This window comes from Amblyraja radiata, chromosome 3 (assembly GCF_010909765.2).
Source record: "Amblyraja radiata isolate CabotCenter1 chromosome 3, sAmbRad1.1.pri, whole genome shotgun sequence".
In the NCBI taxonomy this organism is placed as follows: Eukaryota; Metazoa; Chordata; class Chondrichthyes; order Rajiformes; family Rajidae; genus Amblyraja; species Amblyraja radiata.
Window position 1 is genome coordinate 81,098,953 of NC_045958.1, and position 25,609 is coordinate 81,124,561.

General features: G+C 44.5%; 1 non-coding gene across 1 annotated transcript; it reads right to left on the reverse strand.

The window, feature by feature from the left end:
• Positions 1–16,571: 16,571 nt before the first annotated feature.
• Positions 16,572–16,763, reverse strand: LOC116971633. The gene has a single exon (XR_004411528.1). It is a non-coding gene; the product is annotated as a U2 spliceosomal RNA (small nuclear RNA).
• Between the last annotated feature and the right edge of the window lie 8,846 nt (positions 16,764–25,609).

Genomic DNA, 25,609 nt, shown 5'->3' on the forward strand with positions numbered 1-25,609 from the left:
TGGATGACTCCATGACTTGGGAGAATGCAATAAGCCTCATTTAGCAACCGACATTAGGATACCCTTCCCTTTATTTTATTCCCTCCTGTGTCAGATCTTATACTTCTCTCAGCCCAGATTCTCTCACAGCTCTCTAGGATATTACGCTTTTGGTCAATTTCCTGAATTGTGAATCTCTAACTGTCCCTTTGTGTGTATCTACCCAGCCTTACTAACACAGAAACACTCTTCCATCCTTCTTTCAGGTATTTCTACAGTTGTCCTGGAATATCTTCCCCCAACCATGCTGGCTGCCCACATCTCCCTTCTCCTTTGTGAAGTTCCTTATAAACGACCACTTTGACCAAGGTTGTCTATCATAACGTGGCTTGACGTCATATTTTGTCCAGCAAGTGTCAAAAATCTAACCTCATCAGTTGAGTCTCTCTATACTAAACAACATTACATTTACATACTGCATCTTGGTGTAAATAAGCTCTTTCTAAGCTTCCCCCCCAGTCTAGGTCAGTCAATAAACCACTGATTCAAGCACTGGAACAACTAAACTTTATTTTTAGAACGTACAACAAATCACCCTATACGGTACCTAAACCACTGCAGGTTCGATCCTTGTATCTGCTTGGCCAAGCCCTTTAGCCTCGTTCAAGCAGAAACACTCCAAAAGGTCACACAGTCCCAAGCGCTCTTGCAGAAGATCGACCACGGACCTCATGGGCAAAGATCTTAGAGCAGAGCAAGATGGGCTACTCCTGCGAAATGCAATGGGCTGACGTGTAGTAGCTACGGAGGGGATCCTGGGCATTTTTCCCCGCCCATTTTAGTAACCGGAGCCTACGTGACCCGACCCGACTCGCAGTGTAATCAATGTTGCGGGGCAACAGTTTGTGTGTGTGATATAGGGTTAGATTCATAATTCTGTCAGTTCATACTTCTTGACAAGAATAAAATTTGACTCTGGTAATTGTATTTTTTAATGTTTTTTAAATCATTTCTTTTTAAATGGCTCACAAGCAGTGTTTGAGTTGATTTTGTAGTAACCGGAACCGACCCGACTCGCAGGGTAATTGACATTGCGGGGGAAGTTTTTATGCATGATATAGGGTTAGATTCATAATTCTGTTAGTTCATAATTCTGTTAATTCTTGTTATGAATAAAATGTTTATAAACACACATACATGAATGTGATATAAATGTATATAATCATATAACACACACAATTATATTTCTTCTGATCCAATGATGAACTTTATTTCAGACTAGACAAGGGACATTAAATAAAAAACATTGTAAACCTCCCCGCAACTCCCCACCTCCTATGCCCCTCTGCCCCGGGCCGCGCACCCCCTCTCACCGCTGCTCCAGGCACCACACTCCCTCTCCCCGCTGCCCCGGGCCCCACACTCCCTCTCCCTGCTGCCCTGGGCCCCACACTCCCTCTCCCCGCTGCCCCGGGCCCCACACTCCCTCTCCCCGCTGCCCCGGGCCCCACACTCCCTCTCCCTGCTGCCCTGGGCCCCACACTCCCTCTCCCCGCTGCCCCGGGCCGCACACTCCCTCTCCCCGGGCCGCGCACTCCCTCGCCCCACTGCCCCGGGCCGCGCACTCCCTCGCCCCGCTGCCCCGGGCAGCGCACCCCCTCTCCCCGCTGCGGAAACCAAAGATCTTAGAGCTGCTCTAAGATCTTTGGCGGAAACAAAGATCCGATCTTTGGCCGGATGCAAGATGGCGGAACAAGATGGCGGAGCAAGATGCCGGAACAAGATGGTGGGGACTGGTCGCTAAAATGGGTCCTATAATCACCCATGAATCCGCCCATGAGCGTACTACACGTTTGCGTGAGAGTAACCCATCTTGCTCTGCTCTAAGATCTTTGCTCATGGGGGCTGCCATTTATAGGTCCCCGGACCTTGAGGGGCCGAACTACAGTTGGCTGGTAATTTACAATCCAATCAATTATAAAAATTACAATAATACATTACTGACAGGTACTCAGGCCAATTACAGAAATCTTCTTACATTTTTGCAGGTTAAGCTTCTGGAAGAGACTAACAGAAACTTGAATATGCAACATTTACCCTGGGATTCAAACAAGCCAGAGTTTAACATTTCAACCAATCAACACTTAACAGGTTAACTGTCTCGCAACATTATTTACAATATATACAAGGCTCTTGCAGAGAACCAATTAACCTCATCCATTTTACATTTCCTGTGATGTTCTTTGCCGAAATCTCATCCATCTGTCAACTGACAATGCAACACTGATCTGGGTTCCCAGACTTGCTGGCACCATCAGAAACTTGTCCCATTTCTACAGAGAACACCAGACTTGACCAAAATAGGCCTAGCAATACATAAGTCCTTATTAAAGTGCGGGCACTATGGCTCCTCGATTCCAGCCGGGATTAACATTGGTTAAAATGAAATCACAAGCTACTTCACCGAAGTGTTATGAGACAAAAAAAATATTCCACATATCCACGTAAAGAGACTTTGAACAAGTAACCAGAAGCTTTGTCAAAGAGGGTGATGTAAAGAATTTCTAATATAAGAAGGGAGAAATAAAGGGATGGAGAGGCTTTGAGGGTATAATGTTTAGGATTTCAGTAGCCACTAATACAATCTGAAAATGTTGTTGGATAACTTGCTCAATGTTTCTTTAATCGAATTGCATCACGTACAAAGTTGTGTCATGCAAACAGGAAGAGACTTTCACTTAGTTAAGCATAAAAGCTTTTTTTTAATTTTAAATCTTAACAGCAGTCTTATCAATGTCAATATTTAAAGAAACATATTGGTTTCTTTCAGAGAGAAAATTGGGCTGAGACAAAATGAGTGCAAACACTTTTGCAGATCTACAGCAAACTCAATTCAATGACAAGATTGGATTGGAAAAGGAATTAGCCAGCCACTGTTCAGGTCAATGCAAACATTCAGCATCTGGACAAGAGTGGATGACATTGACCTATTTCAGGCAATATGTTGAATTAACTTAATTGTATTAAATATAATGTAATGGTTATCAAATTAACATCTTATATTCATATGTTCAATCTGACTATTTTTTTCTGACCATAATTTAAGTAAACCATATAAGTGAATGAAAATCCAAATGATCGAATCATAGATCAATGTCAGACTTATGCCACAGCAGATCTACAGTAAAATGAGTCAGAGAGTCATACAGCCTGAAACAGGGTGAGCAAGCTTCTCCTACTCTATTTGGCTCATCTTTTTTTATCAATAAATTCTACCATTCATTTTGCAATCATGCAGATAACCAGAGAGATTATGGGAGTGATGTCCACAGATTGTTTCAGGTTGCAGGGCAGGGAGGTAAATTGATTAAGTCAGCATGCAGGATAATTTATTTTATTGATTGAAATCTCTAACAAAGAGCAGCAGAGCTATGTATTAGTCACCAGCTGGGTTATTTTTTCAATCTGGTCACCACATAACATGAAGGATGTGATATTTCAAGGGAGGGTACAGAGGAGATTTCTGAATATGTTGCCTAGGATGGATATACTTACTTATGAGGCGAGACCAGCTGGACTAGGATTGTTTCTTCTGAAAAGGGGAATTTGATGGGAGATCTGTTGAACATACAATATTGAACATAGGATAGCAAAGCAGAGAAACAAATACTTCTATAGTTCCACGCATGCAGCGATCATAATGTCAGTCTAACAAATCCCATCTTCCTGCACATTGTCTGAATCCTTCTATTCCCTGCTTATTCAAATCTCTGACTAAATATCTCCCGTACATTGCTAGTGTATCAGCATCTACCACCTTCCTGGCAACTGGGTCCCTGGGCCCCTACTACTCTCCGTATAAGAAAACTTTGCTCATACATCTCCTTAAATCTTTCCTCCCTCACACTTTAAACCCATGCCTTCTAGTATTTGGCATTTCCAATAATGCTTACACTTGCACACAGTTAGAGGCAGAGCTCAAAGTCATTGAAGACTCATTCAGTACATATGAAAGGTTGGGTCCACCTGCAACTCCAACTTCCCCAACATACTACCCTCTCACAATAACAGTTCTCAGTAAAACCATGGAGAAGTGGTCCACTTCATACCTCGGATGCCATCTTTCATCAACACATCCATTAACGCTGTGTTTATAATATATTCAATTTTTGATTCCATTTTGTAAAATGTCTAACATGCGCAGGGCCTACACATTGAATGGTAGGAATCTGAGGAGTGTTGTAGTGCAGAAGGATCTCGGAGTGCTGGTGCATGGTTCTTTGGAGGTGGTGACACAGGTAAATAGGGAGGTCGGAAAGGGTTTTGGCCCTTCATCAGTCAGAGTACCGAGTATAGAAGTTGGGAGCTCATGTTGCAGTTATATAAGACTCTGGTGAGGCGGCATCTACAGTATCTACAGGAAAGATGTTATCAAGTTGGAAAGGGTGCAGAGAAGATTTACAAGGATGTTGCCAGGACTCTGAGGGTCTGAGGTGTGGGGAAAAGTTGAGCAGGCTGGGACTCCATTAGGTCAAAAGGTCATAAGTGACAGGAGCAGAATTAGGTCATTAGGCCGATCAAGTCTACTCCACCATTCAATCTTGGCTGATCTATCTCAACCTCCCAACCCCATTCTCCTGCCTGCTCCCCATAACCCCTGACACCCGTACTAATCAAGAATCTATCTATCTCTACCTTAAAAATATCCATTGATATCAGCCTTTAATTCTGATGCTATGACCTCTTGTCCTAGACTCTCCCACTTATAAAAATGACATATCTAGTGGGATATGGGCCAAACGCAGGCAGGAAGGACTAATGTAGATGGGACATGTTGGTCGGTGTGGGCAATTTGGGCCGAATTGTCTGTTTCCTCGCTGTATGACTGTATAAATACAAATTAAGAATTAGGCTTTGGAATTGGAGTAGATCACCTGGCTCCTCAATCCTGCTCTAACATTTAATAAGATCTGGTCTGATTACATTCTCAATTCTTTATTACAACCTAGTCCCAGTAACCTTCCTCCATCTTGCTTGGTGAGTATCTACGTCTGCCTTCAAATATTCAATGTTTTTGCTTCCACTTCCCTTTGAAATTGAAAGTTCCAAATATTCATGCCCCATGAGAGAGAAAAGAGCACTTAATGAATGACTAATTAGTGCCAAAGTTCTGGTGACCGTTGCTTATGTATTCAATAAAGTTAAAAGAAACAGTTAAAATCACCATCAAGCGTTTAAAAATTCTGATATGTGGCAGGAAATAAATCTGAAATTATAATGAGGCACAGTGGCAAGCATTGGTAGAATTGAACGTCTGCTGTTGACTCAGGGCATTCCCACACTATCACCAAGAGACCCTGGCGCATAAACATCCCAGTGAAGAAGCAGAGATGTTTGGGAAATACAGGTAATCCATCTGTTTCTTTTGATGTCAATATTTTCAATATCAGTTCATCCAGCTTTGTTTTTTGTAAATCACAGGTTGGTTATGCTATTTGCATCCCATGGAGTATGGAGGTCATTTGCTGCTACTGATCTATTATATTATTTAGTCTGTACTGAGTTTATTCCCTTCTCTCAGGGTGGCACTATGGCCCAGCAGTATAGATGCTGCCTTACAGTGCCAGAGATCAGGGTTTGATCCTGTCTATGGGAACTGTCTGCACAGAGTTTGTATGTTCTACCTGTGACCGCGTGGGCTTTGTCTGGGTACATCAGTTTTCTCCCACACTCCAATGACGTACAGGTTTATAGGTTAATTAGCTTTTGTAAATTGTAAACTGCCCCTAGTGTGTGGGATAGTGCTAGGGTATGTAGTGATCGCTGGTTGGCCTGGATTCAGTGGGCCGAAGGGCCTTTTTGCACACTGTATCTCTAAACTAAACAAAATTAAAATATAATTAAATCAATAATCCTTCTATTTGTTTCTTCCCTGTGACATTATTTACCTTCTAGTTAAATACATTTTTGCTATTTTCCACGAGGTTTCAAATTGCACATTCACATAATTCTATGGATAAGGATATTTCTCCAGAATTATGAATTCTATTCCATCCAGGTACATAGAAACATAGAAACATAGAAAATAGGTGCAGAGGTGGGGCATTTGGTCCTTCAAGCCTGCACTGCCATTCATTGTGATCATGGCTGATCATCCACAATCAGTAACCAGTGCCTGCCTTCTCCACATATCCTTTGATTCCACTAGCCCCTAGAGCTTTATCTAACTCTCTTTTAAATTCATCCAGTGAATTGGCCTCTACTGCCTTCTGTGACAGAGAATTCCACAAATTCACAACTCTCTGGGTGAAAATGTTTTTCTCATCTCAGTTTAAAATGGCCTCCCCTTTATTCTTAGACTGTGGCCCCTGGTTCTGGACTCCCCCATCATTGGGAACATTTATCCTGCATCTGGCTTGTCCAGTCCTTTTATAATGTTATAATGCTGATTGTTACACATTTCTATAAGATCCTCTCTCATCCTTCTAAATTCCAATGAATACCAGCCCAGTCTTTCCAATTTTCCTCATATGACAGTCCCGCCATTCCGGGGATTAACCTCGTGAACCTACGCTGCACTGCCTCAATAGCAAGGATGTCCTTCCTCAAAAATAGGAGACCAAAACTGCGCATGACAATACTCCAGATGTGGTCTCACGGAGGCCCTGTACAACTGCAGAAGGACCTCTTTACTCCTATAGCACTCCTACAGAAGACCAGTAGCAGGCCTTCCAGCCTCACTTAAATCTCTGTCAGATGAGACAGAGATTCACATGCAGCTCGTCAAACCTCATCTACTGCATTCAGTGCTCCCAGAGTGGCCTCCTTTACATCAGTGAGATCAAACATAAACTAGCTGAGCGTTTGCCCAATGCTTGTGCTCGGTCCGCGTAGACCTGCAGGATCTCCTGGTTACTAGCTACTTTAACTCGCCTTCCTATTCTCATACTTACCTCTCTGTCCTGGGCTTTGTCCATAGCCAGAGTGAAGCCACATGCAAACTAAAGCACCAGCACCTCATATTCTGCTAGGGTTGCTGACAACCCAACAGCATGAACATTGAAGTTAAACATAAATTGCTGCAGTAACTCAGCGGGACAAGCAACATCACTGGATGGTAGGAATGGGTGACGTTTCAGGTCGAGACCCTTCTTCAGTCTGAGGTAATCCAGTATTTTGTGTCTATCTTTGGTGTAAACCAACATCTGCAGTTTCTTCCTATACTGTATGAACATTGAATTTTCCAATTTTAGGGTAACTTTCCCCCTACCCCCCTTTCTCACCCCCCCCTCCCCCCTTTTCCCCCCTCCCCTTTCTCCTCCTCTCTTCCCTTTGGCCCAATGGAGTGCACACCCACTTGTCCCATTCTCCTGTCACCCCTTTCCCTTTTCCCCCTGTCCTCTTCCACCAATATCCCCTCCTCTGGCATCACATTTCACATCTTTTCCCAATATCTTACACACCTTTGACTCTTTTTATCTCTACTTTTTTCCACCCATCTGCCATTCAACCCCGCCTCACCTACATCCACCCACCCCTTACCATGCTTTGACTCACTCCTTCCTCTTTTCCAGCTTTCTCCAAATAATCAAATAAAGGTCCCAACCTGAAAATAGCTATCTATTTCCTCCAGAGTTTCTGCCTGACTCGCTGAGCTGTTCCAGGACTTTGTGTTCTGGTAACATATTTCTCTATACCTCTTTGGAGACTCCCTTGTATTTATATAAATAGAGGCTAGAACTACAGGTATGTGCAATACTCCAGAGTCTAACCAGTGTTTACACTCATTCAGCATCGCTTTCTGTTTTTCAATTGGATCTCACCAGAAATGAATTTCAGTGCTTGCTTTACTTTTGGCAATTGTTTTAACAGTCACTGATCTGTGTTTTTGACCTCTCAATCTACTTTTTCCCCTGCCCATTTAAACTATTATCCAAGCATTTTGCAGCCTCCCATGCTTCCTTCTAAATGCATAAACATGTACCTATTAGGATTGAAATTCATTTGACAATTAAACAGCCATTAAGCATGTTTAGTCCAGACTTTTCTATTCTCTCATGGTCTTTTAAGGTATTAATTATTGACATGTTGATGTCTACAATCTGTCCAACCTAATCTTTGTTTTCTACTTTGTTTCTTCGTTTCTGTAGATTGTTAATTGCAATGGTCTCAGCGGTAATTCTTCTGGGGAAAGTAATTTAGCATTTTGCCCACAATAAGTAGCTATGTTTAATCCTATGCCTGATGTTCAGTTTTCTAATTGGTTTATTGTCCATTCCACATGGTTTAAATTGTCAACATATAGTATTTAACATAAGTCTCTAAGAGCAGGAGACAGGGAATTACAGATGCTGAGATCTTCAGCAACACATAAAGTGCTGGAGTAATCAGAGGATCAGGCAGCATCTATGGAGGGAATGGATACATGATGTTTCAGTAGAGAGTCTTCTTTAGTTTGAAGGTGAGTTTGCCACTTTTTGTCTTTAAGAGCACTTGAATTGCTGTATCCTACAAAGGTTCACATCTTCCTCTGTTTTAGACTGGCAGGAAACAATCAACTGAAAATCTTTCTCCTGTAATGTAAATTTCCATAAACCGATGATTGTTCTTGCATTTTGACCTTAGTCCTGCACGTAAAACATAATATGCTAGTCAAGAAAAGGCAAATACATGACATTTACTAAATTACCTTTGTGTACTTTTTTATTATGTCATCATACGTTTAAAAACATTTAAGAGATACATTTTAATCTTAATGTTTCAATCTTAACTGTTTCTCTCCCCTGTTGTACAGTGTGATGCTGGTTATTTCCAATATTTTCAGTTTTATTTCAGATTTTTTGTATCTGTGTCATTTTACTTTTGGAGTCATAAAGACTTACCATTTGGTGACATTTCAGGTTTGGATCCTTCTTCGGATTTTCTCCAGAGATGCTGCCTGATCCATTGAGTTACTCCAGAATTCTGTGTCTAAATTTAATCTTTAATCTCTGCCTGCATCCCTGAAAAGGTGGTGGAAACAAATTATGTTGTAACTTTAAAAAAAATCCATTTGAATAAAGATTTGAGGGAATAGTGTGCCAGAGCTTTGAAGAAGGAACAGAAGAAAGGCTCTAATTGCACAATTTTCAAATAGCTAGTTCATTGGCTATATAATCCTCTACCGGCCTTTAAAAATCTGACATTGGTAGTAATATTCTCAGTGAATCAGCAAAAGTAAGTTAAGGTGAATGTGCCAGAATATATCCTTGGTAATGAGAAGCATGGTACTGTTGCACAATATACATCCTGTTGTGATGTAATTTAAAGTCAGAACATGGAGTCTGTGAATAATGTTTTGTTTAGTTTAGTTTAGTTTATTGTCATGTGTACTGAGGTACAGTGAAAAGCTTCTGTTGTGTGCTAACCAGTCAGCGGAAAGACAATACATGATTACAATCGAACCATTCACAGTGTGAAGATACATGATAAGAGAATAACCTTTAGTGCAAGATAAAGCCAGTAAAGTCTGATCAAAGATAGTTCGAGGTACTCCAAATGAAGTGGATAGTAGTTCAGGACTGCTCTCTGGTTGCGGTAGGATGGTTCATTTGTCTGAAAACAGCTGGGAGTATACAGTCCCTGAATCTGGAGGTGTGCATTTTCACACTTCTATACATTTTGTCAGAGTGGCCAGGGTGCGACTTGTCCTTGATTTTGTTGCTGTCCTTGCCGGGGCAGCGTGAGGTATAAATGGAATTAATGGAAGGTGTTGGGTTGTGTGACGGTCTGGGCTGCATCCACAATTCTTTGCAATTTCTTGTGGACATGGATGGAGCAGTTCCCATACCAATCCGTGATGCATCCCAATAAAAAAACATTTCTATGGTACATCTGTTTATGAAGCTTTTTGTGAGAGTTGTTGGGGACATGCTGAACTTCTAAGGAAGTAGAGGCGTTCATCAAGACGAATTGCCAAATTAATCCACATAATTAGTACCGGCATGACCAACATTACCTCCCAAGATGGTAGGCTATGCCATCTAAACAGCTAAAACCAGTAGAAAATTGGAGAGATCAGTATTTTGCTCAGCTGCCTGGGGTGATGTTGAAGCAACAATCATTGGACTTGATGTTGAGCTTGGGGGTCGAAGGGGGTCGTGGGATGAAAGTGACTCCTACTAAACCACAACTGGAAGGTATAACATTGAGACAACATTTTCAGGGATCAATATTCCTTGGGGAGATAGGGACCAGCATCATCCGTGCTAGTCAGCCAGATATTCCTCAGTACTATGCCATGGAATGCGACCAGGGATTGTGGCCAATTGCCTTTAATGGTCATTGAGCTCTGCTGCATGTTTCTGAGACCATCTAGCAATTGCTTGAAGACATCGTTTAAAAACAGAGCAGTGTGTCTGAAGCAGATACAGGGCCTGCTCTGGCACATTCAGTTCTCACTGCCGTCCAAAGATCCCATTGACCTGAAATTTCCCCTATGGCTACCTCTCTCTCCAACAGACATACAGTAGTGTTTTGGATACTGTTGGTGGAGATGACGTATATAGGGAATTGAATAAGAGCCAAGTTCGAGGCACTATGATTGCCTCTGCTGCACAGGAGGAGGAGTAAAATGGTGAGAGATCTAACGTGAGATTCCCTTGTAAAGAGACTGCTTTTCTGTGGCTCTAGGTGTGACTCCAGGGTTTGACCCTCTAATTCCTGGTCTGAGGACAAGTTTGTAAGAAAATGGCTGCAGAGCATTCTGAAAGAGGAGAGTGAAAAATGAATGGTCATGGTACTTTTTTCAAAATATTAATATATATATATATATATATTGTGTGCTTTTGGAGTGCAGATGTATGCTTTTATCAGCTGTGAAAACATTTCTGAGAAATTTATAAACTGGACGATTTACATTGTATGGGATCTTACTGGGGTGGGGAGAAAGAGCTTCCTTAAGGAAGGTCATGTTTGAAGACATCATTCAAGTTGGGAGCGAGTTTCATAGGTAGACAAGCATAGAAACATTAATCCAACTCTTTCCTTTGTCACGCAGCTTGAACAGCTCAGGGCTTGTATTCCATTTATATTTTTGCTTCAGTTTTCCAGTCTTGTTAAATTATTCAGCACTTCAGAACAACATAGGTGCAGCATTCAGAGTTCACAGGCTGGTAGTTCTCTCAGTATGGTTACAGTTTAGTGATTGGCACCAGAATTCATAACCATGAAACTCTCACAGAAAGGGTAGCTGGATTAGTGATTTTATTGGAAAGGGAAAGTAGACAAAAAACTGGAGAAACTCAGCGGGTGAGGCAGCATCTTTGGAGTGAAGGAAATAGGCAACGTTTCCAAATCGAGACCTTTCTTCAGACTGATGTGAGGGTACGGGGGGGTGGGGGCGGAAAGAAGAAAGGAAGAGGCGGAGACAGTGGGCTGAGGGGGAGCTGGGAAGGGGAGGAGAAAGCAGGGACTAGCTAAAATTGGAGAAGTCAATGTTCACACCGCTGGGGTGTAAACTGCCCAAGTGAAATATGAGGTGCTGCGGAATGAGATTCGGAATGGGAGGGGGAGTTGAAGTGCAGAGCCACCAGGAGGTCAGGTTGGTTATTGCGAACCGAGCGGACGAGTTGGGCGAAGCGATCGCCAAGCCTACGCTTGGTCTCACCAATGTAGAGCAGCTGACACCTAGAGCAACGGATGCAATAGATGAGGTTGGAGGAGGTGCAGGTGAACCTCTGCCTCCCCTGGAAAGACTGCTTGGGTCCTTGAATGGAGTCAAGAGGGGAGGTAAAGCGACAAGAGTAGCATTTCCTGCGGTTGCAAGGGAAAGTGCCAGGAGAGGGGGTGGTTTGGGTGGGAAGGGACGAATGGACCAAGGAGTTACGGAGGGAGCGGTCTCTGCAGAAAGCAGACAGAGAAGGAGATGGGAAGATGTGGGCAGTGGTGGGATCCTGTTTGAGGTGGCGAAAATGTCAGAGGATTATATGTTGTCTGTGATGGCTGGTAGGGTGGAAGGTGAGGACAAGGGGGACTCTGCCCTGGTTGTGAGTGGGGGGATGGGGAGTGAGAGCAGAGTTATGGGGTATAGAAGTCCCCTGGTGAGAGCCTCATCTATAAAGGAAGAGGGGAACCCCGTTCCCTGAAGAATGATGACATCGTCGATGCCCTGGTGTGGAACACCTCATCCTGGGCGCAGATGCGGCGTAAACAGAGGATTTGGGAGGAGGGGATGAAGTCCTTACAGGAAGTAGGGTGGGAAGAAGTGTAGTGCAGATAGCCATGGGAGGCAGTGGGTTTATAGTAGATGTCGGTCAATAGTCTATCACCTGCGATGGAGATAGTGAGGTCTAGAAATGGTAGGGAGATGTCGGAAATGGTCCAGGTGTATTTGAGTGCCGGATGGAAGTTAGTGGTGAAATGGATGAAGTCAGTGAGTTGTGTATGGGTGCAGGAGGTAGCACCAATGCAATCGTCGATGTAGCAGAGGTAGAGTTCTGGGATAGCCATGGTACGCCTCAAACAAAGATTGTTCGACATACCCTACTAAGAGGCAGGCATAGCTTGGATCCATGCACGTGCCCATAGTTACGCCTTGTATGCCGGAGGAAATGAGAGGAGTCAAATGAAAAGTTGTTAAGGGTAAGGACCAGCTCCGCTAGGAGGAGGAGATTATCAGTAGACGGGGATTGGTTGGTTCTGCGGTCGAGGAAGAAATGGAAGGCTTTAAGACCCTCCTGGTGGGGGATGGAGGTGTAGATTGGACATCCATGGGGAAGATGAGGGAATGGGGGCCTCGAAAACTGAAGCCATGGAGTAGACGAAGAGCGTGTGAGGTGTCTTGAACATCGATAGGGAGGGATTTAACCAGGGGAGATAGGATGGAGTCGAGGTATGTGGAAATAAGTTTGGTGGGGCACGAACAGGCAGAAACAATGGGCCTTCGAGGACAGTCAGTTTTGTGGATTTTGGGGAGCAGGTAAAATCGGGCCATGCAGGGCTGGGGAACAATGAGGTTTGGAGGCTTGGGAGGGCAGGGAGCCAGAGTTGATGAAGTCAGTGATGGTGCTGGAGATAGTGGCCTGGTGCTCGTCTGTGGGGTCATGGTTCAAGGATAAGTAGAAGGAGGTGTCTGAGAGTTGGCACGTGGCCTCAGCCTTGGAGAGATCAGCGCGCCAGACTACCACGGCCCCTCCCTTGTCGGCGGGATTGATAACCCAGTCTGGGTTGTTACGGAGTGAGTGGATGGCTGTACGTTCAGGGGGGGAGAGGTTAGAGTGAGACAGGGGAGTGGAGAAGTTGAGGCGGTTGATGTCCCGCCGGCAGTTTAAAATAAAAAGGTCTAAAGCCGGAAGATGGCCATGAGGGGGAGTCCAAGAAGAGGGGGTCCGTTGGAGGAGGACGAAGGGGTCATCACTGGAAGAGTGCTTTGAGGCGGAGGCGACGGAAGAAGAGCTCCACATCGTGGCGGGCGTGGAACTCATTGAGGTGGGGACGGAGGGGAACAACGGTGAGGCCTCTGCTGAGGACAGACCATTCTGTATCAGAGAGGGGAAGGTCAGGGGGGATGGTGAACACACGGCAAGGATGGGAGTTGGGGCCGGAGGAAGGCAGGTGAGAGGACTGAAGTTGCGGCGATGTCTGGTGGGGGGGGGGGGGGGGGGGGGGGGGGGGGGGTGGTGGGTGGTCAGGGAGGAAGGGATTATGAGGACTACAGTGTAGGTGGGGAAGAGCTGGGGCCACATGGTTTGAGAGGGAAGGGGAAGACCCAGTGGAACAACCACTGAGGTTCCCTGTGTTAGGGGGACTAGCACTATTGGAAAGGGATATTGGTTGCCTCACTGTAATTGAGTGTAATGGCATCAGCTCTGAAGAATCTGCACTGTGTCCAGGACAAGTCTTGAAGTGCACATCCTCAACATTCATTCTGTCCACCACTACCACTGGCGCACAGTGACTGCAGACCGCATCATTTACAAAATGTACTGCAGATACACCCCCAAGCTGGTCCAAACAGCACGTCCTGAAGCAAACAAGAGGGACAAGGGTGGCATTAGGACCTTCCTCAAATTAGGAAGAAGATCACCATCTGAAGAAGACCAGTCTGAAGAAGTCTCGACCTGAAACGTCACCCATTCCTTCTCTCCAGAGATGCTGCCTGTCCCGCTGAGTTACTCCAGCATTTTGTCTCTATCTTCTTTTTAATCCAGCATCTGCAGGTCACGTGCAGTCCTTACATGGAAATCTATTTCCATTCTGTCAGTATTGTTGCCAATAAATTCTGGAATTATTCCCTGTCCAGTTTATCAATCAAATATGTCTAAAAATAGTAAGATTAAACGAGAACTTACCAGTTTGAAGTTTGATCTGTATTTTATGAGGAGTTACTATGAGGGATTACGTGAAGAACCCGCTCAGTGCGCAGGCGCGGCATACTTCTAAGCAGCGGTGTGGAATCACAGATAGACACAGTTATTTGAAGTAAACATAGTAAAGATAAGGAGACATCAATTTATTAGTTTGATCCATATAATGAGGGTAGGAGCGGAGGGCACGTAATCCCTCATCGTAACTCCTCATAAAATACAGATCAAACTTCAAACTGGTAAGTTCTCGTTTAATCTTACTATTTTACTTCGGAGTCACGTGAGTGACTACGTGAAGACTTCAAAGCTCTGTGATTTCAAACCGTGTAACAGTTCATACTTCACTCGCTGCCGAAGTCATTCGAGGGAGGAAGTATGTTATCGTAATCAACCATGAATCTGTTTGTAAAAACAATAATGGTGTTATTAACAACAACAAGACCAATTGCTCCCCCGGGCTTAAATTATATATTTTTTGCAGATTCTTTTTCTGCAAACGATACAGGTTCTGTCAGTGGTTTGTTATAAAAGTTTGGAACGTATACTCCCTAGACCACCCTGCAGTAGCCAGGATGTAGTCCATAGGCTCGTCCATCCTCTTAGTTACTGACGTGGAAGCTGTTCTGGTGGAATAAGATTTTATACACGTTAGTATTTACTCCAGCAACTCCCAGTACCTGCTTGAGCCACTAGAGATAGTTTAGCTCGTCACCCGACCATGAGGTTTCCTGTGGCTGACCCATAAGGCTTTTTCCTCTCCCTCGGTATTCCTTATTGTGTCGATCTCTAAGTGGGTCATGACACATAAAACGTGGTTCAGGTGGGTATGCCCGGAATTTCATGACTGGACCTGATGTTCCTGGTCTGTTCTGTTTGGCCAACCCTTGAATGGGCATGTGACACTATCTGGTGTTATAACCATGTTGTCCCATCGCAGTAGATGGGAGAGCTGGCTCTTTGTGTTGATGTAAGGCCACCAGCATGTCCATCTTCAGGGTAGGCTGTTCCAGGGTGAGTGACCTGGCTGGTGATCATCCCCTAAGGTATGTCAGGATTTCACTGACATCCCAATTTGGGTGTACCTATTTCTGGGGAATGGATTGATATACCTCTCCTGTATCTGATCACCAGTGAGCGGTACCCAAGTTGAGTAGGCTAACAGAACATGTCCTTCATTGTGGTGAAGACCTGCCAGGAGCTCCAGTACAGTTTTTTGTTATAGTTGAATGTGTAATTCCTGTTTTGGAAACAGTGTACCATTTCTTGATGCTCCTCAGGTATGTTCCCTAGGATATGCGACGGAATGCTGTCATCAGGTTGATAGTGCTCCTGATCCAAGCACAGCAATGGTCTTCCCAATTCTGCAATTCTTTTAATGACCATGTCAAGGATCACTGGGAACCATGCTTGTGGACTTGGTCCACTGTAATTTGCGTAGTACCCGACTGATGAAGCCGTAGTACCTATTGAAGAGGTAGAAGGAAAGGAAAATATAGAGATTAGGTTCCCCCCACCCCTCAATACGCGGGAATGTCTCCATTGCCGCTGCCTTGAGATTGGTTTCATGTGACGTAAGTTAGTACGTGGTGATTTAATTGGATATAAGGAATCGATATCTGGTGTCCATATTGCTTAGTGATTTCAGCAAATATTTTTGGTTTAAATGTATGTTTACAGTGTTTAGCTCACCTGATAGGTGAGTTACTGATGGTCAAACATGTTTGACGACATACGGTTTCCAATTGTTAACAAATTGTCCCCTAATATCGATGTTCTCCGCCCAAGTGGTTTGGTATATGCCACCACTGATATTGTTATCTTATAAACGAACATGCAAATTTGGTGGATTACTGAGCAAATGCTTCACTAGAATTAAGTAAGTTAATATATAACATGTTTAAGTCAATTCATATTGGCATTAAGTATTACAAGCTCAGTAACACATCAGGACACATAAGATGTTACTCAAAACAGGTGGAAGTGTACAACCATAATCCTTCCTGCCGATAAATTCCATGATAACATTACAGATTAATCCATTTGCCCCCATATTACAGGTATGGAGATAGTTTTGAACACTAGTATCTCAGCTCATAGGAAAGGTACAAAGTTCAGTAGCTGGTAATGCTGCTATATCCCAATTACTTTGCCACGTAGTTGATTGGTGGTTAATGCACCATGACTGATAGTCTTAATGAATACCAGATAACAACGTTGTGGATGGTCAACGTAAATATCTGGATATATATTTTGTGCACCGTTCCCAGAGGCACTGCAATACTGGGTCGATGCGTGGAGTGGACGGAGCAAGCCCCTATTCCATCTCCCTGTTCCAAAATTCAATTTAATATATGGTCCCTAGATAAGGGACGTATCAGATTATTAAACTGATAAGAACAGATACTACACTTGATCTTAGCCAAAAGGCCGAGAAGCGATGCAGCTAAAGCTGTATCCAAGGATAGTTTGTCGTTAATATATAGACATGCCATGACGGAATGTTTCTAAGTGTCAGGGCTAGTTGATTCTGGATAACTTTGACTTAAATGCCGCAACGCTCATCATGGTTACTCCATCCAGGTAATTGCGGTATCTCCGAAACTTATATGAGAAGGTACTGAATAGTGTGCATCTTCAAGGTCGATGTCTACCATAAAGTATCCTTGGATCCATGGTAGTAGTTACAAATCCCATGAATGGGTATACCTGGTGAAATACTCAAGTGGTTTATCAACGATGGTGCGACATTCACCATCGTGGGAGGGTAGACCACTTGGGGTGCTTGCTGAATTGGTGGCAAGATATTAATTCTATTCCCCTTGTATTTTTTTTTTATTTTTTTTATTTCTTTTTTTTTTTTTTTTTTTTTTTTTTGGTATATAACTACCAAGAGTGATAGCTTCCTAACCAGGCGTGATTCATCCACCCCTTGTTAGTACAACCCTTAACCTTTATGTGATGGTAGGAACCATACTTATCTGTCTTCATTGTTGTTTTCTTCGGTTTCTGGTTCCTTGTTCTTGTAGGGACGATGTTTGTTGGGGGGTGGCACATTTTCCCCTGGGGCCTGCTCTGGGCCGTGGCCTAAAATGCTACAGGTTTGGCATGCAGGCCCCGAGCTATCACCAGTACCATGAGGCAGACGCCCCTGGTGGACACGTAGAGGTACTGCTGTCTGGTTTAGTGTGGTGCTCATTCCAGACTCTGCCCTCTTGTGCCGAATAGTTTGAACACTTCGTCCAGTTTTTTAGGACTGGTTTGGTAAGTGCCAGGTAGCAGGATCTGTGCTTATGAGGTCGGCGTTCTCATAGTCCTGTTAATTTCATAGATTGAGGGCAGGTTTGTGAGTTCATTTCAGAAGTTATGAGGTATACCGTTGAACAGTAGGGTCAGGTGTTTTGCCATACTACCCTGCCCTTCTGGAATGAGCAGGTGGACATGATAGCCGACGTCAGGGTACCAAATGCATTTAAAAAATATTTAGGTTAAACGCGCTGCTCAATGTATCCCCCAATAATGGCGGGCACTTTGAGTAAATGCAATTTAGGGGAGGCGTGATAAAACCAACGCCTCATGGCTACCTGTCTTGGAGAGGTTTTTTGGAAAAGACAGGTAGTAAGCTGGCCATCAGTTGAGACTGAAAAGCCATCTCGCTAGTGGTGGAGCCACATAGCGGCCACACCCAGCAGCTCTTCCTGATACTGTACCTCAAGCATACTCCCGATATTGTTCAGCCAGTGACCCCTCTTCATGACCAGCCCAGCCACTGGTCACCCCAAAGCTAACCACACTAAGGAGGAAGCGATGGGCAGTGCCTAGGCACTGTGGAGGGTATGCCTGAACCCTCCAGCGAGACTGCCCCTCACGTAGCGTGTCTCGCAGGAGCTCCTGCTCCAGGAGCCGCTCCAGCGGCTCAGGCAGCTGTCTCTCTCCCTGCGGGTGGAGAGACGTCCCCTCCGACAAGTCGGAAGCCACCGGCCGGATGCCTCTTCGGATGGCTAGACATCCAGCCCGCAGCTCAGGCACTAGCGGGACTGGCTTCGGCGCGGTGTGGGGATAGCGGAACGCCCGGTTAAATGTTCCTACCGCCTTCTTCTGGAGCTTTTGTGCCTTGTAGTAGCGAGAGCGCCCCTCAAGCAGCGCGTCTCGCAGGCACCTGCTCCGAGAGCCGCTCCAGCGGCTCAGGCGGCTCTCTCTCCCCCCATGTGCGGGTGGAGAGACGTCCCGTCCCAAATCGGGAACACCTGCCGGATGCCTCTTCGGGTGGCTATACATCCAGCCCGCTAGCGGGCTGGGCTCGGCACGGTGTCGGGGAATAGAGGAACACCGGGTCGCTCCTACCGCCTGTTGCTGCCCCCCTTCCCCCCGACGGGAAACGTTCCTCCTCGAATGGGGGACAGTTTTGTTCCAGAGCCTTTTTCTCTGCCTGTAAAATACAAGCAGAAAAAGGGGCTCCCCTGTAAAAGAAACCCGACCTCAGGATACTCACCTGACGGTCCGTTTCATCTGTTGCGGGAGTGCCTAGCTCCCGCTGCCGCTGTTGCACTGCTGGCGTAATGCCGCGCCTGCGCACTGAGCGGGTTCTTCACGTAGTCACTCACGTGACTCCGAAGTAAAATATGCAGATTGTGCTTGTTGCTCCCACAAACTATGTTCACAAGGGTTTGCCTTCACCACAGTGCTGGTTTGTGTGGGATGTATGCGCACTCTTGCCTCTAAGTCCGGGACACGAGACTGGACCCTGGATAAATAATCTAGCTCAGCACATCTGGAAGCTGCAGATGATAAATATCAGAATTAAAGTATAGGAAATAATCAGAAGGCAACATCTATGAAGATAAATTTAATTATTGTTTCATGTTGATGACATCTCATCAGAAAGCTGCCTGACATATTGATTATTTCTGTAATTTCCTTTTGAAGCCATTTCAACTAACTACATTTCTGGAGGCCCTGTCAAAGTCCTCTCTGCCCTTTTTGATGGATGCAAAAGATCCGATTTAAGAAAAGTAGCGAGTATTCCCTGGCGTTCTGTCTAATAGTTATCTTCCAAGAGAACAAAACAATTGTTATATGCTTGTGAATTTGCAGATGGATTTCCCACTTTATATGAGTGTCTGCAGTTCAAGAACACATTGCGAATGCTACAATAGAAATGGGATACTTTATTAATGATAGGAATTAACAATGCCAAGCATATGCCCATTAATTTACAAGAGTTGTGAATTCTCAATTGGAACAGAAATGGGCTATTTAAACCCACTCAGCCCACTGTGTCCACAAGCACAGAATGTATTTTTTATTTGTGAGGTGTTGGCAAGGCCAACTTCAAAGTCTGTTGATAGAGGATTAGGTGACAGTCATTTAAACTGAGGTGTGGGGAATCTCTTTCCTCACAGAGAGTAGTGAATCTCCGAGGGAGTAGTTACATTTTGGAAAGGTTAGGTAATTGATGTATTCAAGAGAGAGTTGGATATAGCTCTCTATAGGGCTAACAGAATCAAGGGATATAGGGAGAAAGCAGGAACGTGGTACTGATTCCGATGATCAGCCGTTCATATTGAATGGCGGTGTTGCTCGAAGGGGCAAATGGGCTACTCTTGCACCTATTTTCTATGTTTCTATGTTTCTATGTTTGAGGGACCAAGCGGCTGGTGTGGAAGAGAAGAAACATGGGACAAATTATCCATGTTCACTACAATTTTCAAGATGCCAATGGTGGGAGGGAAACTGGATGGCTGGTGGCTGTGAATGGCCTGTGAACTCATCTTCCACGACCACAGAAAATAGCATACTGTCTCGTGGTCAGTTTAGGAAGATCTATGGTGTGCCACAGGCAGTGGCGGACTGGGTCTAAAAATATTGGTTGCCAGGAGACAAAGGGGGCCCACTTCATCAGGGGCCCACTTGATATAGGGGGCCCACTTCATCAGGGGCCTACTTGATATAGGGGGCCCACTTCATCAGGGGCCTACTTGATATAGGGGGCCCACTTCATCAGAGGACCACTTGATATAGGGGGCCCACTTCATCAGGGGCCTACTTGATATAGGGGGCCCACTTCATCAGGGGCCTACTTGATATAGGGGGCCCACTTCATCAGGGGCCCACTTGATATAGGGGGCCCACTTCATCAGGGGCCCACTTGCCATCGGGCAAGCTGACACCCTGGCCTGTCCGCCACTGGCCACAGGAACATGGCGACTTCATTGCACAGACGCCAAAGGGTGCCCACGGGACATGGTAGCCAGTGGGGTTACAGGGCCACAAGTCTTGGTGTGGGACTGAGATAACGAGGCAGCTACTGGAGGACCTACAGCAGCCGGGTGAGCGAGCAGATATAGAGCAGCCTGTCACAGCTGCATGGAGCGGTGGAAGCCATGAAAGGAACTGATAGCATAGTGGTGGGCCAAGCCGACCATTACATCATCAATATCCCCACACTGATCCAACGCCACCTGGACCTTAAAGTGTAAAAATAGGAAATGCAGATCTGCTAGGCCAAGATTAGATGATATTTTTAGCATTACTCCAGCACCTTGTGTTAACGTCACATATCCATGTTTTCCAGAGATGCTGCAAGACCCCACTGAGTTACCCCAGCACTTTGTGTCCTTACTGTCATCTTAATTTAGATTAGTTTAGAGATACAGTGTGGAAACAGGCCCTTCAGCCCACCAAGTCCATGCCAACCAATGATCACCTGGGCACTAGTTCTATCCTAAACATTTATGACAATTTACAGAAGCCAATTAACCTACAAACCTGCACGCCTTTGGAGTGTGGTTAGAAACTGTAGTACCTGGATAAAACCCACGCGGTCACAAGGACAACCTAAAACTCCGTACAGACAACACCCGTAGTCAGGATGGATTCTGGGTCTCTGGTGATGTAAGGTAGTAACTCTACCATTGAGTCACTGTGCCACCCTGCCATGCTTTGTCCTGCCTCTCCCCTCTCCCGGCTTTCATTCCATATCTCCCCCTATAATCAATCAGTCTGAAGAACGTTCACGACCCGAAACGCCACCTATTTATGTTCCCCTAAGATGCTGTTGAGTAACCCATTGAGTTGCGCCAACACTTTGTGTCTGTCTTTGATACTTTCAGAGACTTGGAAGATGCAAGATGCTGCTGGAGCATGTTTGCTATTTGGGTGTCATTCCAGAAGAGCATCTATTGTTGTTCACTATAATCTTTCCACTCTTTTACTCTTTCATTATTGTACTTCTGGTCTGAATTGAAGAGATAGCACACAAAGCAAAGCTTTTCACTGTATCTCTATATACATGATAATAACAAATTAAACTAAATGGTAGGTAGACTTCGGGGATTGTGTGGCCAATTTTCTTGTACTTTTATCTCTAATCCATCAGCAAACTGTGTTGTTTGTTGGGTCACATCAAACTATATTATTATTGGCCTGGCTCTCACTGAGGCCAGACCAAGTCAGGACAGAATATTTTCCCCGCAAAAATAATTAGAGAACCTCTATCAAGAGGCAAGAGAGTCAGGTCAAGAGTGTTTAATTGTCACATATACTGGCAACGGAACAATGAAATTCTTACTTGTTGCAGCTATACAAGCTATACTGAATAACACAAGCATAAATATACAATAATCGCAAGGACATAAATAATCAGTACTACTAATTAACCAGACCACAATAGTACACAGTGCGACCAAAACAAAATCCACAATAAATCATAGTTGTTGCTGTGGGTATGTGGTTATATTTGTGCAGTGTTCAAGAGTCTGATGGTTGATGGGAAAAAGCTCATTCTGAACCTGAAGTTCAAAGTTCTTAGGCTCCTGTGTACCCTTTTTCCGATGGTAGTAGTGAGATGGCAGCATGGCAGGGGGATGGGGATGTGAGTCTGACAATATTATCTGCCTTTTTGAAATAGCACCTCCTGCAGATTCCTTTGATGGTGGGGAATCAGTACCCGTAATGGACCGGGCAGTGTCTGCCACTTTTTTGCAGCATCCTTCGTTCCCAGGCATTTGAGTTACTGAACCAGGTCATAACAAAACCAGGCCATCACTGTGCTCTCTACTGTGCAACTTTAGACGTTCAATAGAGTGTTTGGCGACATTCAAAATCCCCTTAATCGTCCAAGGAAGTAGAGGCATCGATGAGCTTCTTTGTGATCACATCAATGTACAGGCCCAGAACACAACTTTTACACATCAGAACACACCTCCACACACTTCCGAACACATCACTACGCCCAGGCATCTAAAGATATTGACTCTGTCCACCGCAGTTCCATTGATGAAGACAGGTTTATGGATCCTTGGCTTTCCCTGCTGAATTCAACAATCAGCTTCTTGGTCTTGCTGATGTTGAGAACAAGATTGTTGTTTTGGCACCATTCAGTCAGATTATTAATCTGATCAATATCAGTATCATATTCCAGATTTATTTTATTAACTGATATAAATTCCCCTAGTGCAATGTTAGGATTTCAACTCAAAGCTCCGAATTGCTGATAATTGGATTCTTTAATCAAATATATCTGGAATAACAAGCTAGTTTCAATAATTGTGACCAGGGAATTATTGGAATGTCATTAAAAACCCACCTGATTCACTTGGGTCCTTGGAGAAAGGAATGTTGCTGATGTTTATCCCTCCGCCTACAAACCATATCAAGTCACACAATTCAGACAGCAGCTGTCCTAAGGTGAGAGACTCTAGACATCTACTGCAATGTCTTTGGGACCCGGTCAGTCGGGTCATTGGGGGTTAAAAGAAAATGCTGCCTGGCCAACAATAGTCACATCATGAAAACAGACACATGAAGAAAAACCTTGCATTACATCACAAGGTACCTGGAATTGCACACAAGCCTGCTCACACTGGCTGATTGTTTTACCCTTGTATTTTAATCAATGCTGACTGTGAGCTGAAATTAGATGTTGCAACTTGGTTCGAAATCTAATTCTTTTACTGCAATATCTCCCAACTATCCTGATGGAGATTGGCAGATGGGGCATTTCCAGGTGTGATGAGAAAGCCACAGGAAAGCGGAGGATGACGTCGCCAGAGGGGCTGCAATAGCTCTTCCTTAGCAAGATATTAATTTGATGTTGTCACTTAGGAAATGAAAGCTTGTCCATTGCTAATGAGATTTTGAAGTAATGAATGACAGCAGAAAGGATACCACTGAGATTACACAGTGATTTGAAGCCGTACAAAGCACGGCAGCACTTCAATTGTTCCAGGGAGAATACCTAAACTTTTAAGAGGAGAGTAAATCGTGAATTCATGGCAGTAGTTTGCATTATTAGATTGTATTTGTTGTTAAAGCTGTGCCCCTATCCTTTTATAATCTACATAAATCACTTTGCACCCGATATATCATTTGATTTGGAATATTTTATATCACACCAGGGGAAGAAAAAGACACTTCAGCGTAACAGTGCTAAATAATTATTTTTTTATGTGACTCTCATGATAAGAGATGTGGGCAGCGATTGTGGTTTTAATTACTATCTAAACCACCTTGTGTGAAGTTATGGGCCATTCCCACAGGCGACTTTTTAGGCGATTGCATGAGACTATGCAGTCGCCACATGGTCGCCTCATGTTCGCGGGTAGTTGCCGAGGAGTCGCCTTCATGGTCGTGAGGAGTTCCCACATTCTGGGAACTAATCGTGGCCTCATTATGGTCGGCGTGAATTTTTCAACATTAGCGGCGACTAGAATGAAGCCGCCAAGGAAAGTAGCGAGAATTCTCAAGCCGTAGATGTGTCGCCAGGAGGTCCTAGTGGGTTGCCAGGAGGTTGAAGGTTCTCGGAGGTTCTTCTAGTTTGTAGCCGGTGCTGACCGGTGAATTTCATTGGCTCATTGGGAAAAAAAAAGGTAAACAGTAGTTTTCAGAACCAAGGATAACTGACCGGTCGGTAATGTTAATGTCCACCGAGCTTCACAGCCGTGTATCTCTGGCTTCTTAAAAGTAGTCTCCACTCCTTCTCCCCCTTTTCCCCCCTCTCTCCCCCTCTCCCCCCTCTTTTAAAGGACTTACCGTACACTGTGCTTTAGCCGTCTTTTTACAGCGTCAACTTTCCTGTTCATCGCGATGTGTGTCTGTTTCACCTTGGCTTTGCACCGTGTGAATTTTTTAGACAACGCTCCCCCCGTTTGCTCTGTCCCCCACCCGCATAACAGGCTGGTGTAAGAAATTATGTGTTTGTGTGTGTTCCACTCTGACAGTTGCCGTTCCACTTGGCAGTTTTTCAAGCGACTGCCGGCATTTGGCAGTCGGCGGCAGTTCGCTGAAAATTCGCCTAAGTGGGACAAGTCCATTAGGCAGAATGTTTAACCTTCTTTACTAATTATATAGAAACATAGAAAATATATGCAGGAGGAGGCCATTTGGCCCTTCGAGCCAGCACCGCCATGCAATATGATCATGGCTGGTCATCCGAAATCAGCACCCCGTTCCTGCTTTCTCCCCATATCCCTTGATTCCTTTAGCCCTAAGAGCTATATCTAACTCTCTATTGAATCCATTAGATTACAGAAGAAGGCAATTCAGCCCACCGGGTACATGCCAGCTCCTAACAGCATGATCATGTGACCATCTCCTCCCCTCTTCCTGTTCCTCTGTAGGCTTTCAATTTATTCTCTCGCACATGCCCATCAACTTCGCATTTGTTTCCATTTTGCCATTTCCCAATTTTATAGAAGGCAATCAACCTTCTTTGGCATGTGTTTGGGTGGTGGGGGGGAACCAGACCACACGGAGTCAATCTATGCAGTGTTAGGTTGACTGTGCAAACTCCACAATGATAGCAACTCAATTCAAGATCATCCTCGGGCACTTGGAGTTGTGAAACAGTGCTGCCAACTGCTGCATCAATGTGTTACACTGAACCCTGAGATTATTGACATTTGTTCTCAGCTGTCCAGAAATTTGCAGGTTATTCATGACAATTATATTTCTAATAAAGGTTGGCATGAAAGTCCTGCTATAATGTAGTGGTGGCTCCAAACATAATCTAATGATCTGTAATTATGAATGTTGTACTACAGAGCTTTTTAGCCAGAATCTATCAAATGTAATGTGCAGGAAGGAACTACAGATGCTGGTTTACATTGAAGATAGACTAAAAATGCTGGAGTAACTCAGCGGGACACGCAGTATTTCTGGATGGAAAGAATTCAATGTAAACCTATTAGTAACAAACCCATAGGTGATGTAAAGAGGCTTTGGCTGATGCAAAAAATTGTGGTCTGGAATACAGTGTCTGAAAGGGCAGAGGAAGCAGATTCATATGG